Here is a 17,484-nt window from a genome sequence, read left to right as displayed (position 1 = left end):
CGTGTGCGCGCTAGGTGACTCCAGGAACAAGATGGCGGTCGGCATCGCCCACGCCATCCCTGGGACACCAGGGAGGTGGCCGTTTGCTGGTGGAGGCCGCCATTCTTACTAGGATAGACGAAGTAGCAAGAAAAGAGGTGAGCATGAGAGGTCACAGCCATCTGGGACCGACGGGCGCAACAGTTACTGTGCCGCAAGAGGGCGTTGGGACACGTTTGAGTATGTGCCCACTACGAAGGCTGCAGAGATTATTGCTCAACTTAGGTCATCTTATTGGCCATGAAATCCGTGCCCTCCAGAGATCGTTAGTGCTCTGCCCTCAACATTTCTGGAGCTTGTTACTAGGAGAGACTGATTCCTAGTGCTTTGAACAAAGCACATGCGGTTTCTATTTTACAGGGCGCTAAGCGCTCTGGAGCTGGCAGGTCCAATTTTAGACGTATTTCCAATTTGCCTACCCTTGCCAGGGTATTAGTAAAAGTCATGCTGTTGCAGATTACTGATTTTTTAGAAGGTAATTGAGTTTTATGTCCTCAGCAGTCTGGTTTTCATAGAGATCATAGTACTGAAACCCTGCTTCTTGCAATGCAAGATTATATGTTATGTCATCTTGATCAGAGTGTGTCAGCTGTGATGATTTCTTTAGAGATATCATCTGCCTTTGATATGGTGGATCATGTTATTTTGTTAGCTAGGTTTTCATAGATGGGTATTGGCGATAGTGTATGTAACCCCTGGGCAGGATGGATCCTTTGCCTAGCACCCAGGGGCACACAGGAAGAAAAGAGATGGACCCTTTTGTACACAGCTCCTCTTTACTCTCTCTCTCTCTGCCTCTCCATGGTTAGTTGCAGGATTCTACATGGGGGACAAAAATAGTTTGTACACCCGTTTCATGCAATACAAGCCCTTCTCCTTCCGCTGTACCCAGAACTGATAAGTATCACAGTCTATTCTCATCTAAAAACACACGGAGAAGCAGGGTGGTTCCCAACTTCTTTTACTGATAGTTGATTAGATGATGGAAGAATATTTACAGCTTCAATTCAGATTTCAATTAAAGTCAATAAACTGTAAGAAGGATAATAAACTTGTGAACTCACTTCTTTAGCAAAGTCTCTCAATTCCTTGGAAGCTCTTGTTTTAAGACTTAAATTCCTTCCTCTTCCCAGTTAATCCATGTACTCAGATTACTCAGGTTTATCAGATTGAAGTTAGTTCAATTCTCCTTTAGTCTTCCCAATTTTTAATCCCACTCTTTCCACCATAGGTGGTTAGAATATAGTTCCAATGTAAACCGATGTGATATCTCAGATCGAGTGTCGGTATATAAAAAAAGAATAAATAAATAAATAAAATTTTATCAGAACTTAGTCCCAGCTTTTCCTAGAAGCTTCTTAAATCCTTGAGCTCGTTATGAAGTACCTGGTGGGAACATTTACTCTCACTTGTGTTCTTCCTGAGTAGCAGCAACAAAGTTCTTGTTACCTCTAGTTCCTCACCACTTTGTATCCTCTCATTTCCTTCCCTTTTATAGCATTGGTAGGGATCCTCTCCTCCAGGTGAATTCTTCCACATGCCAGATTCTTTCAGGATGAAAGACTCTACTCTCTCAGAGGTTTGGTTACTGAGTCCTGGGTACCAAGGGCCATCAGCTCTCCGTAGAACAAAAATAGTCTTTGAACCCATAAAGGGGAAAAATCAAGCAAGAGACAGGAAGAGTGGAATAAAACTTCCTTGCCTCGAAACCAAGGAGATAGTCCAAAAAGACAATTTCAAATTTAAACTTCTCTGCTTCGGGTCACTGTCAGGTCCATCCTTGGAAGGAGAGAGAGTGCACTGCAGGTCTTCTCTACCTGGTGATCCAGCCTTGAACATAGGGACACCCAATCTACTGTGACAAGGGGGATCAGGCTCTCACAGGGAACTCTCCAAAAATGGATTAAAAGAGTTAAAAGTAATCAGAATCACACAGGCCAAAGGTGGGCTAACTCCAAAGGGAAAATCCCCAACTTCTTTCTAATAAATAAGGGAAAAATATGGGATAGGAGATAGCGAGCTCCTGTCCTCTTGAAAGGTAACTCAAAATCCACAGCAGGAGGCAAAGTGCTCCTGTCTGCTTGAAAATGTAACTAAAAATCCACAACCTGTTTGAACAAAAGCTGAACTAAAAATCCACGAGGAATGGTGGTACTTGGGGATGATAAATAGCTAGACCACACCATCTGCAGTTCTCACATGGGGAAGTCAAACCCAAACCACACATTTCTATACTGAAACTCCCCAGTTAAATGGTATAGTCTTTTTAGTGAGGGAAACCAAGGGTTCCCTACATGTTCTTAAGTGGTTTCAATCATATTTGGTGGAGAGACAACATTGGATTAGAACTAGAGATGTGCTTCGGGTTGGTATATCGTGTCGGGCTTCGTTTTGGGCCCCACCCCCCTCCTGGGAATTTCATTTTTCCCACGGTTCATGGATTTTTGGGTTAGTGCGCACTAATGGGGACTTAGCATGCACTAACCCTAAAATGAATTTTTTCTGAAATTTTGGAAAAAATTCAATCGTTTTTCGGTTCTCCCAACCATTCCAAATTAGGCAATTTCATTGAAATTGCCTAATTCGGGAAAAATGATTGCACATCCCTAATTAGAACTGGCCAGCTGCAATCATCATGGAAGCCTTTTCAGTTGGGGGCACTTTAGGGATCGGCACACTCTTCAATATTATTTAATATTTACTTGCTGAAACTGTGTACAGTACTTACCATTTGCCATATCAATTTTAAGGTATACACTGTTGATATACAGATATTGCTGCCAGTGGATAGGTCCATCGATACTACTTTTCGGTTAATTATGAGTTGTTTGTCGGCTGTAAAAGGGTAGCTTAGTCAAAATAGTTTTTTAAAATTTAATTAAATCTGTAGGCTTGTGGGTTGGTAATGATAATAGGCCAGATCAGATGACAAACCTAATGATAGATGGAATTATTCTTCTTTTTGCTGAATCTATTAGGGACTTAGGTTTTATTTGTAATCAACCTTTGACCTTGAAACCCCAGTTAACTATAGTTATTGGGTCTGGTTTTGTTTTGGTTTTTTTTAGCTCCATATGCTTACGTGTCTCCTAAAAAAAGGACTTTCAATCTGTGGGGCAAGCCTTTGTTTTGATGACACTAGACTACTGGAATTCTCTTTACATAGGGTTGCCTAAATATTTGTAAGGGCATTGCAGATTTTACAAAATGCAGCTGCCCCATTGATGGTCTCTTGTGCTTTGTGTGATCATATTTATTTATCTTATTTGATTTATATTCTGCCTTTTAGCCACTTCAAAGCAGATTATCGTGTTACGGCAGTGTGGTATCAGCTCCTCTAGTCACCTATAGAGCAAATTGTTACACTTAAGGCTTTCACAATCATTCATAAGATTGTACATGGATATGGTCCATCTTTTATTTCTGATTTGCTACTTCCATATGTGCAGTCTTCAGGTAACCACTTGATATATGCACTTTTGTTTAGAGAATTTCATCTTCTGGTCACTGGAAAAAGGGCGTTTTCAATCATCGGCCTGAGTTTATGGAATGAGTTCCCTAATGAGCCACAATCCGCTGAGGACCCCAAGGCGTTCTGCAAACAGTTAAAGGCACATTTTTTTTAACTGATATTGTGTGCTTGTTTTAATGTATTTTATTGTGTATTGTATACATGTTTTAGATTCAAGTCTGCTTAGCATGAGGTTCTCTTTATAAGTGGGATATGAACAAGTATAAATAAATTAAATAAAGAAATAGATTGTAAGTCCTTTGGGGCAGGCACCTCCCTACTGTATCTGATTTGTAACTTGCCCTCAGCCTGGGTTTGGAAAGGCAAGGTAATTTTACCTCAAGGAATGGGTAAAATTTGCCCCAGAGCCTCAGCTAAGGGAGAGCCTGGGGTGCTAAGGATAGCATTAGGCCCAAGCTGCATGGCGGGTGGCCGCAGGGTAGAACGGGCCGTACGATGTGGGGAGATGACCTCGATGTGCTCTCAATGTGAAGTGGGCAGGATTATAGAGCTGCCCCTGCCAGTGGTAAAACCCTAGTGTTGCTGATGGTGAGGCACCTTCCTTAAAGGAGGCCAAGAATGACTTTTTAATGCAAAATAATTCCCAGGGTGAGGTTTGGCAGAGGAAAAGAAAATGTTGGGCTGGGGTTTTTTTTGCAATTGTTAGGAAAGCAGCAGCCTTCACGACCACCAAAGAGGAAAGGAGATGCCTTGTGTTTTGTAGGAGAAGAGGAAGAAGGAAGGAAACTTTAGTTAGAAACTAAAGCCTAAACTAATGAATCATTTTCCCTCTGCATATGTGGGTGAACTCTAGTAGATGGAGCATAGTTTAGGGACTCTCTCAAAGTTGATAAGAAAGCAAAGTCACTGGACCACATTTTTATGGTGTCAAAATGCCCTGTATTCCCTCAGGACATCAGTACCCCTGTACTTTTGAGCTTGGAAATGCTCCCAGCAACCCTCATTCCAGGATCTAGGCAAAGAGGGAATGCTTCATCTCTGTTTCCGCTAAACATTTCGGCAAAGTCTAATATCATGATGTTTATTTCTTTAAAAAATATTTATGAATCGCTCTTCCAGATTAAAAAAATCACTCATAGCAATGTACAAATTTCAACAATAATAGACAAACATACCTTTCAAAATAATACAAATAAATCAAACAAACATAACATCAAAACAATCACAAAACAAAAACATTTAAAACATAATAATAAAATAACTAATAAAATAAAAAAAAGACAATAAAACCAATTGTTCCTGCTATCACCATCCTCCACAGCTCTCCTCCAAATACAACCAGCCACCATTACTCATGAGCCACGTTTTTAGCCCTTTATGGAATTTCAGAATATCTTTCTCTTTTCACAACACGTTGGGGAGTTCATTTCAAAGTTTAGAGATCATTGTAGAGAAATCCCTCTTTTGAGAACAGACATTTTTGAATGCTATCATGTAGGCATTTGAAGCTGCGATTTTAAATTAGATCTTAACTCCTGCTCACCCCTATAGCATTGAATCCAACCTCTTAAATGTGGAGGGCCAATTCCATGCAAAATCTTAAAAGCCAGCAACAGGCAATTAAATTTGCACCGTTGGGCTATTGGCAACCAATGCAATTTTAAAAGCTAAATAGCTACTGACACACTCCAAGGACAATCCAAAATCACCCGAACTGCCACGTTTTGGATAACCTGCAACTTCCTGATCACCTTACCTGCTAAACCCCAGGAATAAAGGGTTGCAGTAATCCAAATGCGACAGCACCAATGCATAAGTAATCTTTGCCAGTGCTCCAGTTAACCAAAATGGTCGCAATTGTCGGACCCATTTCACTCTTTGAAGTGCCTTCTTTGCCATGGAAGCAATTTTGCTTTTCCAGCGTCAATAATGGATCCAACTTTACTCCCAACAATTTTACTTCCTGTGCAGGTGACAGCTCCATACCTTCCAATTGAGGGGCTAAGATCCCACCACCTCATCCTAGTCTTAGCACTTCTGTTTTTCTTGGATTTAACACCATCCCATTTCTTTTTAACCAAAGTTAAACATTCATTCAGCTGAACCACTACTTCACCTTCCCTTTTCCTGGGGGCTAAAAGTTGGATACCATCTGCATAAATAAATGGGTTGAACCCAAATGATCCAATAAGACTACCAAAAAAATATTAAAAAGTAGTGTAGATAAGGGTGATCCCTGTGGTATTCCTTGTATCACCCCCCCTGTATACCGCTTGTGTGCATTCTTGCTAAAATGAATCCACCCATTTCAATGTACTTCCCCCCAAACCCAGTTCTGAACAGATGTTGGTTTAAAAAAACCTCACAAAAACATTTCCCTTTGATGATTTTTTAAATATCTTCAGTTTTGCGGATCTCAGATCTAGAAACGCTGTTTCTGGGGGACAGGTTTGCATGGAGATCAGATTACAGGCTGAGAACACTGTGATAGGGGAAGGCAATTTTGAAAGCCAGCTGCATAGGTAAATCGGCTGCCTGGCAGCTGCCCTCCCTCAGTGCGGCTAAAAGCCCTGTTTTCCTGAAGCAGCTCTTCTTCTGCCTTCCGGGGTTACCGCCATTACCAGGACAGCTCCCAGAATGCACTGCCTGGCCAGGCGGGATCTGGAGAGAATCAGAATCTAGGCCCATCCCTCACTGTAAAATCAGTTGTAACAAGGCCGGTTTGATACCCTGGACCCCTGTTGAAAAGGCACAAATTGCCAGCGGTCTCGCTAAATGCTGAGGTGCAATTCCTCTGTTAGTGCGCAACAGAGCAACTGTGAAAATGAGGAGCCTTTAGGGAACGGCGAGCCAGGGCTGACCGGCTTTCCTCGGCAGACAGGAGAGATGCTTCTCTTCCTTCAAAACTTGATAATGCCAAATGAAAGCCCTGACATGAGGCAAACAGTGTGCCTGACGCTTAAGTGTTCCTGAGCGACTGTCCAGCTGTGGGGAAAAGTCCCCTCTTCACAGTGCCCTGCCGCTGGAAAACAGGCTCTTGACAAATTCGCCGTGACACGCAGCCGCTCCCGCCATGCTGCTCGGGTCAGATTCGCTCAGTGTGCCAGTCATCCGGAGCCATTTCCTATGTCTACATCTATCGCAGGGTTCAGCCGGGGTTAAGACAAGCGAGCTGCCCCTCTCTGATGCAACGTGAGCTGCCGGGGATTCTCGTTCGCGCTGATGTACTGCATTTCCAGTTCATAAAAGGGAACCCTCCCAACGTGGTTTACAATACATTTTAAAAAGGATTAGTCAGCGTATGTAATAAAATGCATACTTTGATCGCATGGTGCGAATAGACGCCCCGGCAATTCATGTATAGGGCCCGTGGGGGGTGAGCATGGCCATTTCACCTCACGCGGTGCTAATAATGACCATCAGGCACTTTGTTTTCTGCCACTGCCTGTGATTTATGCATTAATTGGCAGGCCGCATTTGTAGCGTTCAGGAAGCGTCCGGGGTGGGGGCTTCTTTTATTTCCTTTCTCCAGGAGGAACGCTGTGGAACCCGCGCTGGAGTTTATCCGCGAGGAGAGGGAGTAACAGGGCTTTTCCTGTGGACCTGAGAATGTGATGCCCGTGGGCAGGCGCTCGGTTTGTCAGGCTCTCCTCAGTGCCAGGCTGGCATATTAATTCGGTGCCGGCTCAAAGGACGGAGCACACCTCCCCCCCCCGGCCAGGGCGGGGTAGGTGGATGTGCTGTCTTTTCAAATTGAGAGGGGAAACGACGACGATATCTGTTCTTTTCAGTCTGAATCATTTCCCATCCCGTTGTTTGTTTTCTGTCGTTAAATGCTTTCAGCGGGTTACTCTAAAACGACAGAAACGATACGAGGCAAAAACCAAAACAAAGGAGACACAAAATGAAAAACAAATCAGCGCCTGGTTTTCCATGTGCACCCCTCAAGGGGCAAAGATTTCTAACAGTGGCCCGGCAGAAGTCTCCCCCACGGGGATAGTCTTTCGCAAGTGCAGCCTTCTTCCCTATTGTTTGTGAGTACAGCGGTGTGGGTTCAGGTTGAGCTCGCCAGGTTCCTATGACCTGGATTGGCCACTGTTGGAAACAGGATGCTGGGCTTGATGGACCCTTGGTCTGACCCAGTATGGCATGTTCTTATGCCTCCTCGGTGCCAGAGGGGGCCGCAGCTGTGACATTTAAGGATGGCCGCCCTCTCCTTCACAGGCTGCTTTACCAAGCGCTCGACGAACATAAAACCTGCGTCAATTGGGGTTTTGAAAAATCAACCCGGGGCTTCCTGCATGCACAGTTAGGTAGAAAACCCGATCTGGTGCATGGTTTTACCTGTGGTCGAAGTAGGCATTCTGGGATGGGGGGGTGGAGTTGAGTTGGGGAAAGGATTTATGTGCGTGTTTTTGATTTGTAAAACATGCACGGAAATCCATGTGCACAGAGTTACACTGGTGCAGCAGCGGGGAGGGTAACTTCGTGCACGCACGCATGTCCATGCACACCCCAGCACAACCCAGGAGTTTTCAAAGGGCACGTCTGTGCACACGTCTGCTTTGAACATCCGAGCTAAAGTGTGCAGCAGAAGGCGGCTGCAGACTCTGACCCTCTGCAGGTAGTTCACACGGGACTGCATTCCACTTCCGCTGGGTTTCTTTGCCAAACCTCATAACAGGGTTCCAGACAAGTGTACGGCGGACATGTCTTCAAATGAATTCACAGTCTTACCCATCAAAAGCTCTACAAGGGCTTCTGTCTTCTTCTCAGAATACTTTTTGCTGCAAAATCCAGCCCATAGGTTCTAGCTGCAACCTGCTGGGACTTCACCAACAAAAGTCCAAACTTTTACTTCACAGGTGCTTCTCCAGTGAGACTGCACTCTCCCTGCAGCAGAGTGGCAGTGACATCCAGGCTATTGAAGGATAGCTTCTTTCTCCTTTGGGCAATTTCATGGCCCCACACAATTCGTGTTAATATGTCCTAGGTAATTTACAGTTCACTTACTGGCTTGTAGTTTCACTGAGAAGTTGTGATTCCACTGGAAAAGTAATTTGACCCTTGGCCACTGCCAGAGTCAGGGTTAAGTTGATGGATCTGCCACCTCTTAGAATCTCTCCTTCAGCTCCCTCTCAAAACTCCCCAGAACCTTCTTATTTGTTTACTTACGTATTTTTGTATTTACTTAAAATGTTGACATACCACTTAGGCCAAGTTCAAAGAAGTTTACAATACTGCAAACACAAAAGCAAGGTAATTTATTTATTTATTTATTTATTTATTAGTTTTTATATACCGGGGTTCCTGTATAAAATACATATCACCTCGGTTTACAAGGAAATGAAACTAATGCCTCGCAGGGCGATTTACATTGAAACGAGAAAAATGTAATAAAGGTAATAAAAATGTAAAACAAACTAAAACTCATAAAAACATCATACACACTTGCAGGCCGATGCAATATGGGTGCGTGTTAAACGGGCGCTCATGACTGAGCACCCATTCCCTTAATGCACGCCGATCCACCTCTCCTAGGCACCCGATTAAATATTTAATCAGGTGCCGCGGTAAAAAGGAGGCACTAGGGGAAATTGCGTGCCCCTAGCACCTCCTCAGCAGTGGGTGCCCGGGAGAGGTGGCTGTGTACTGGTTAGGAACATGGACGCTGTAAAATTGAGCGTCCCTTTTCCTCACCTGACCGCCGGCACCCACATTTTAAAAAAGCAGTATTTTCTGCTCTTCTGTACACTTTTTGGGCTCCTCCAAAATTAACGCCCACTCGTGGCAGGTGTTAATTTTGGTAAAAATGTGAGCATCAGGCACACATTTTTTCATTTTTTTGCATCGGGGGAAATAGATAATAACCTCATCGACAATTTACATGTGATGAGCACCATTACCCACGCGCACGATTGGATGTGCATTTTGGACGCGCTCACCCCCGTTTTGCATTGGGGGTTATGAACGCGCGTTGAGCCAGCGCACGGTATTGCATCGGTCTGATACAAAGTTAGAGAGCCAGATGCACTTGGTGCTCAGGTGATCTAAGGCTACTTGGAACAGAAATGTCTTCAACAGTTTCTTAAAAGACTTAGGGGGTCATTTTCGTAGCGTATCGCATGCGAAAAGTCCCTTTTCGCGTGTGATAGCTAGCTGGGGGCGGAGTCGGACCCGGAAGAGGAGGAGTCGGGGCGTCGGAGCGGACGCGGCGGAGAGATCGCTGGCTGCGAAAAGAACCCTTTTTGCTGCCAGTAGCGCGCCCAATAGCACCACCTTTTACGATGGCGCTATTGGGTGCGAAAGCTGGCAGTGATAGCACCGCGGAGGTGCGATCACTGCCGGCTTTTGCAGGCCCGCCCCCTGTTTCGCCCTCCCCCCGCCCCCTGTCAGCACCGGGATTCACTATTCTCTGCGACCTTAGAGAATCCAGGCCTTAGTGCACAATGTTAGTTGCAGTTGTTCCAGGAGGCTATTCCAATAGTCCAATAGTCTGAAGATCTACTACAGAGCAAGTTCTTTCACGGGTTTCGTCCAGGTGTGCCTATTTAATAAAGGGGAAGATTAATAATCAAGACTGGGAAGAGTGGAGTGTGTTTTGTGGATGACAGATTTTCAACAGAGCGCAAATCCGTAGGTAGTCCATATTATCTAGAAATGCATGAATGATGCTGGCAACTTTACATTTATCTTAGATTGACCAGTCAAAGCTGGGACTAGATCACACAGTGTCCATCTCACAGGGGTGTTTCTGGGGCATACCATTACTTCAGTGAGCCAAAAAACTACATAGGTTTGGTGCACGTCATTAACAAAGCAATTCGAAGGGTCTGAATTTCTGACCATCTGAATACCTCTTCCATGTTCAGTGAATACAACTAAGACTACAACTCTGCCAGCAAGCACAGTCATCATACAAGATACGTGTTTTAGAATGAAGACACTTATACGGAACAGCTGGAGCCAGAATGCCTCCTAGCGCACCAGAGGTTGGGTCCTGCCGCCACAAGTGAGAAGCAAGGATGTTCAAACGAGAGCCTCATCTTGGAAGACACACATGAAAGATGTGGCTATGTTTCTGCTCTCTCTCTCTCTGAGCAAGTTTTATGTCTTTCACGCCCCTCATTTCGAAATACTGTACGCTTTATCAGTTTCTCTTTTTGTCATCATTTTCTTCAAGGTCTACGACTGCCCTGCTGTTTCTCTCTCTCTCTCTCTCTCTCTTAGGCCTCCTTTGTTGCTCGGGCCTTGTCGACCCTCCTTCTCACAAGCTCATGGCACAGGAAAAAAGACGATTGCACACTGCCTACAAATTAGGAAGTCCATATGCCAAAGGACATATTCAAAATGTAGCTTTCAAAATAAGTATTTTTCTATTTGTTTCAGGGTCCAAGGGAGTGAAGGAAGCAGTCCAATTACTGGGATAATATGCCAGGCTACAGCCAACCTCACTCAGGCAGGGGCCTAATTAAAGCGAGCATGGTGCACTCCTGTTTTCACAAAGCTGAGACAAATTTCTTCCTTGGCGGACTGCGGCTGCAACCAGCCTGGCTGATTTGTTATTTTTATAGTGTTCTGTATGACAGTTTTATTTACTTATCCTTAAATTACAGGAGCTATTATCACTCGGGCTAGGTGCTCTCGGAAACATGAGGGTTTGCGCTCTGTGATTTCCTGCCCCTGTTTCTTTTTTCAGCCGTCGGCTGTGGGCACATTTGCTGCCTTCCGCGCGCGCCCAGGATCTCCATAATTGCCTCAGATAGTTTTGTGAACAGAAATCAGACAGCTGCAAATCAATATTAGCTTTTAGTCCTGTTCCAGTACGAAAAGAGCCAACCCGAGCCTGCATAAAATACTACTTTAGATCGATCTCTCTAACTTCACCCTTTCCACTTCCAAGTTTTAAAAGCCTTCTTGAAAGAGTTTGGGTCCAATTAGAATTACAAATTTTTTCCCAAAAAGCTGGCACACCTGCTTCTCTGGTTGCCTGATCAGGCAGATCAAAAGAGAAAATCTGCTAGCAAACAAAACAGAGCGAAAAAAAAAATATTAACCGAAGCTGTACCCTGCTACGAACGCTGACACTTGAGTTCTAAGAAAGCCCTCCCGCACGGGGATCGCATTGAGTTACCAGGCAGCGCAGATCTGAGAGGTGGGGGGTGGGGAGGATCGCATCTTTGCAGCTACCGGATTGCAAACCTGGAAAACTGAAGTGCTCCGGGTGTTTAATTTTCAGAGCTGCCAGCGTGGATGCCAAGTCCACGGGGCTCCCTTTTACCCAGTTTGCACCAGTCTTCAAAGGGGAGCGTGGGCACGGGCTTTCCCTTTGAAAATTGCCCCTCCCCCGGGTTGGGGGGGGGGAAGCACCCGCAGACATTTGCACCTGCTTCCCCTGCGGGGCCTTTTCCATTGGAAACAGTGCGTGCAGATTTGAAAATGCGACCTAGCGGGGGGGGGGGTGAATTTTCCAAACGTTCCGCGCGCAAAAAAACGAGCAAACCCGCGCCTAAGCATACATACGTGCGTATGTTGAGGGGTAAGGATAAGGAGCACACTTTATAATGCACGTGTGTGTGTGATAGCGCGGGTTATAAAATACTACGGAGAAACTACACGCGGCCATGGACACGAGTGTATGCCGTCGCGCGCAGTTCTCTGAAAGTTATCCTCCACGCTTGTAACTCCCTATCCCCCTGATGCTCCAAGTTAAAGCCTTTGGGTCTGATTTTAAAAAGCATTTACATGCTTAAAACTGGGTTTTACACGTGTAAATGCACTTTACTCGAGTAAGCGGGCTTTTGAAAATTGCTACAATATATGCCATTGAATCGTCCATAGGATTTATTCGCATAAGTGCACTTTACGTGAGTAAATGGCTTTTGAAAATTGCTACAATAGTAGTTACATTTATGCGCGTAACTCCTTTTGAAAATTACCCCCAGTGATAGGAGACAGCTTGTTCGTGGTGGACTGCAGTCAGACGTCGTAAACATTAGGATCTCAGGAAGGCCGGCAGAGGCGGCCGCGCTTTAGAACCCTTACGATTCCTCGTGAGAAAGCTCTCTGGGACGGGAGTAAGATACAATTACTTGACCTCTGGACTGGAAATTTGACACCGACCCCATTTTGCTCAGCATGGAGAAATAAAAGCCGTGCGTGTGCTGTATATATCCGGAAACACTGTTCTGCTGGGAACTAGAACTTTGGGGCACCTTCGGGGTCAGTGGGGCACGTGGACGCCACACAGCCTCATTCATGTTCTCTTTCGTTTTGAAATGCGCGGTGCCGGCCACCATTAAAAAGAAGAAAAGGCAGACATTTTTAAATAACCTCCCTCGACTTTCTCCCACAGCCCGCAGGATCCTCGGACTCTCTTCCACCCTTGCGGGGCTCCCCCCCTTCCCAGTCGTCCCCTTAAGTTCCTGAAAGCTGGGTGTCCCTTCTCTCCCCCTGGGGGGGGGGGGGGGTGGGAGTGATCCCCCAGTCACTCTTGCCATGCTGGTACCATTTCTCACAACATCCTGGCCCTGTAGTAATTTTGCCGTACAAGAAGCTGGCAAAATTTCAACAGTCCCATTATGAAAAACAGCAGCATCAGGGCAGGAGCCGTCGCCAGGAGACACCCAGCTTTCAGGTACATAAAGGGGGAATGTGGAGGAGCCTGCAGGGATGGAGAGAGTCATGGGGGGGGGAGGAGGGCAGCTGTGGGGGATGGGCTCCGGTATCCCCAGCACTCAATTCCCTATGTGGCTTCCGGTGATTTTAAGGTTCTGCATAATTTGGCTCCTGTTTATTTGCAGAACCTTATTTGCATAATTTTTTATGTATCTGTTATTTTTACATTATATTATTGGGTAATTTTAACACTGTACGTTGCTGTGGGCGTTTCATCGTTATGGCGATCGTTCGTGCTCACTAAAACCAAAGCGAAAAGAAACGGTGACACGAAAACCCCTCACCCTGCAGCAACGAAACAAAATGAAACAAATACCCCTGCACGCCTGCAAAATTAAGACACTGCCACATAGTCTTGGCGTGCCAAATAAATCCTTTACTGGCGTAATGATGCGTGTGAATAAAGTCAGTAGAGTGCCCAGTGAGGAATTGTGCAATCCATTCAGTAAAACGAAAGGCAGTACACACAATCCAAACAGGTACACTCTGGAGGTTTTCTTCCTCTGTTACCCACGAACTCTAAGGGAGTCTTTGGAGATGGGACCCTCCCTAGGCTCTCTCCCCATTTTGGTGCCCGCTCTCTGGTAGTGCAACCACCAAGCTGGAACATCCTGCTGAAAAGATGAGCTCGTGCCAACTCTTCCAAGCAATAACTCTGAAAGTAGTTCTCCTAGTCTGACTCTAACTAGAAATCTACTCTGCAAACCTTCAAAGCAAATCTTCAGGGAAATGCAAGGAGTATGAGACTAACTCTTCACCTCTCTTGGTTCTCTGTTTCAGGATCTTCCTTGGACTCCCCTAAGAAATCTCCCTACCTCCTGGGAGGTATTGCATAGTTTCTGTGTAGGGATCTATAACAGCCTGTCTTGCTCTGTTTTCTTAATAGGGGATGTATTGGTATTTTAGAGCTTGATGTAATATTTGCAATGTTGCATTTTCTCGGGTAGGATTTTCACTGTTTGAGTTTCAGTATCGGAGGTTTACTATACTGTAATTGTAGTTCAGTTTATTCATGGATTTTTGAGGGCTAAGCTCAAACCCAACACACTTTCCAATTTGCCTAATACCATATGGGCTCCAAGTATCTTTTTTGCAGAGTTTTCTCACTGGCATCACAGCATTACTTGTAAATATTGTTGTGATATTTTTACATCAGAAGACTGTACTTTGAATGGCAGATGAAATTTAATGTGGACAAGTGCAAGGTGTTGCGCATAGGGAAAAATAACCTTTGCTGTAGTTACAACAATGTTAGGTACTATCTTAGGAGCTACCATACAGGAAAGAGATCTAGGTGTCATAGTGGATAACACATTGAAATTGTCGGCTCAGTGTACTGCGGCAGTCAAAAAAGCAAACAGAATGTTGGGAATTATTAGGAAGAGAATGGTTAATAAAACAGAAAATGTCATAATGCCTCTGTATCGCTCCACGGTGAGACCGCACCTTGAATTCTGTGTACAATTCTGGTCGCCTCATCTCAAAAAAGATATAATTATGATGGAGAAGGTACAGAGAAGGGCTACCAAAATGATAAGGGGAATGGAACAGCTCCCCTATGAGGAAAGCCTGAAGAGGTTAGGGCTGTTCAGCTTGGAGAAGAGACGGCTGAGGGGGGATATGATAGAGGTCTTTAAGATCATGAGGGGTCTTGAATGAATAGATGTGAATCGGTTATTTACACTTTCTAATAATAGAGGAACTAGGGGGCATTACATGAAGTTAGCAAGTAGCACATTTAAGACTAATCAGAGAAAATTCTTTTTCACTCAAGGCACAATAAAGCTCTGGAATTTGTTGCCAGAGGATGTGGTTAGTGCAGTTAGTGTAGCCGGGTTCAAAAAAGGTTTGAATAAGTTCTTGGAGGAGAAGTCCATTAACTGCTATTAATCAAGTTTACTTACGGGCCGATACAGTACAGTGCGCTCCGACTGAGCGCACTGTTAACCCTCTATTGTATGCACATTTTTGACGTGCTAGCGTTACCCCTTATTCAGTAAGGGGCCGAAAACACGCGTCCAACCCGCAGAACCTAATAGCGCTTGCAACATGCAAATGCATGTTGATGGCCCTATAAGGTAGGCGCTAATTTCTTCGGGCACCGGGAAAGTGCACAGAAAAGCAGTAAAAACTGCTTTTCTGTGCACCCTCCGACTTAATATCATGGCGATATTAAGTCGGAGGTCCCGAAAGTTTCCAAAAGTAAAAAAAAAAAAAATTTGAAGTCGGCCCGCGGCTGTCGGGTCGAAAACCGGACGCTCAATTTTGCTTCCACTTCCTCAGGGTACAAATACTTGGGTAGGATTCCGAGGAGTGTGGCAGGATTGCCAGGTTCTTAGAAAATCACTGACACTCTTATCTGCCACATCTCTGGGAACTCTGACCCCTGCCTGCCCAATTCCCCAGCCTTTCAAATCATTGACTCCAAGGGGGACACCACCTCCTTGCCATCTCAGTAATTTGACCTGTGCCACGCCTCGGGGTGAGAGGGGAAGGGAGCACCATCATCTCTTCTCTCGCCTCAGGCAGCAGATTGCCTTGAGCCGCCCCTGGAAGGAGAGCAGGGTGATTGAGTATTGAAGTGGTGGTATGACTAGTGATGTCCCAGAGATATAACAGCCCATTCATTTTCCTCTTTCTTCCAGATCTGAGTGTTGTTTGGGAGGCTGCTGGGCCCACAGAGATGGAGTCAGTGGCAACCCAAGTGTCTGATGGCTGCATTTCCCTGTCTCTAGGTGTCTCAGCAGAACAGCAGGAGACAAATCCTACACTCACACTACCGAAAGAGCTGGATTTTAATGACGCCAACATGGAGGAAGTTATCCCAGCAAAGTAACCAGCCTTGGAACAGCAGAAACAGGGTGAATCAATGGAGACCCTCCAGCCCAGGTCCTAGTCTGTCACTGCAGCTTTGATCAAGTTAGTCATGTAGCTGCTTCCTCTGGTCTGAGCACCCAGTTATCCTGCACTGGGAGAGCTTGGACCAAACGGTCTGTGCAGGCTCCTTCTTGGTCCTCTGGAGAGATCTCTGTCTTCATTAGCAAGACATACAGAAAAGTGTGCAAATGTAGAAAACAGCCATTGTGCAAAGCACTAACCATATCACTGCTGTCTGGTCAAAGTCCACATCACCTTGACTGACATCGGTCGCATTCTGCAGCAAGATATTCATGCCCCCAAATGCAATTGCCTCCGTCTACGATACTGGAGTAGTCCAGAACTAGCACCAGTATGCACCACTGAAGCCAGAAGCCAGTGTCAAGGACTGGCTGAGGGTCAGGGAGTCCAGGGATGCAGAGGACAGGAAGCCTCCTAGGGGCCACCATAAAATAACACCACCAGAAAGTATTCAGGCTGGTACAACCGACCAGTACTTCGATAAAGGAGGTCCTGCCTCTAAACCTGGAGTGTTCTTTCCGGCCAAAGTTGTTGCTCTAGTTCTCAGCCTGTAAATCTTGAACTGCTTCGAGATAATTTGTTCAACGCGGAGATCTGCAGATTTGGCTGCTATGGAATCAGTTCGTTTCCCTGCAAAATGTGACATGCCATGTGTCTTCATCGTGAGACTGGTGCCTTTTTTTTTTCAGGCCCTCAAATAAAACTTCTTTTGGGGAGGGGGATTGATGTTGGCCGTTCTTGTGTGTGGGTGGGGGTAGCTGAGGTCTTCCCCAGGTGCAGCTAGCTGCCCCCCCTACCTCTCTCTTTGCCCTTCTCCTGCCCCGATCTATGTGCCAGCCTTGCCCATGACCATCTCACCGCCTTCTCTGTCAACCTTGTGGCCATCTGCTTGATCGACTTCCTACACCCAGAAGACTTCCCTGTTACGGAAAGCAGAGTGAGTGCAGCCTCCTCCCTTCAATAGCAGCTTCACTCATTGCTTTCCGCAGCCAGCCACACAAGAGAATGGCCTCTCCCCCCGCAATGTGGGCTCTCATAGTGGTTTACAGTTTCTCGAGCAAAAACACTCCTGCCAGTGGTGATGCTAGTCTGTGCTCATTTGCGCATTGTGAGCTAATGTTTGCGTTGAGCCGATTTGCATGCTCGCATAATTAATTTCTCATTAACATACACAGGCACATAGTGTTTTTATGTGAAAGCATCACATTCCTTCTCACAGGACAAGCAGGATTGTAGTCCTCATATATGGGTGACATCATCAGGATGGAGCCCAATCACAGAACACTTTTGTCAAAGTTTCTAGAACTTTGACTGGCACCTACTGGGCATGCCCAGCAATGCACTGACCCTGCATCCAGCAGGGGTCTCCCTTCAGTCTTCTTTTTTCCGTGCAGCAG

This window comes from Rhinatrema bivittatum, chromosome 3 (assembly GCF_901001135.1).
Source record: "Rhinatrema bivittatum chromosome 3, aRhiBiv1.1, whole genome shotgun sequence".
In the NCBI taxonomy this organism is placed as follows: domain Eukaryota; kingdom Metazoa; phylum Chordata; class Amphibia; order Gymnophiona; family Rhinatrematidae; genus Rhinatrema; species Rhinatrema bivittatum.
This window is presented reverse-complemented; position numbering follows the sequence as displayed.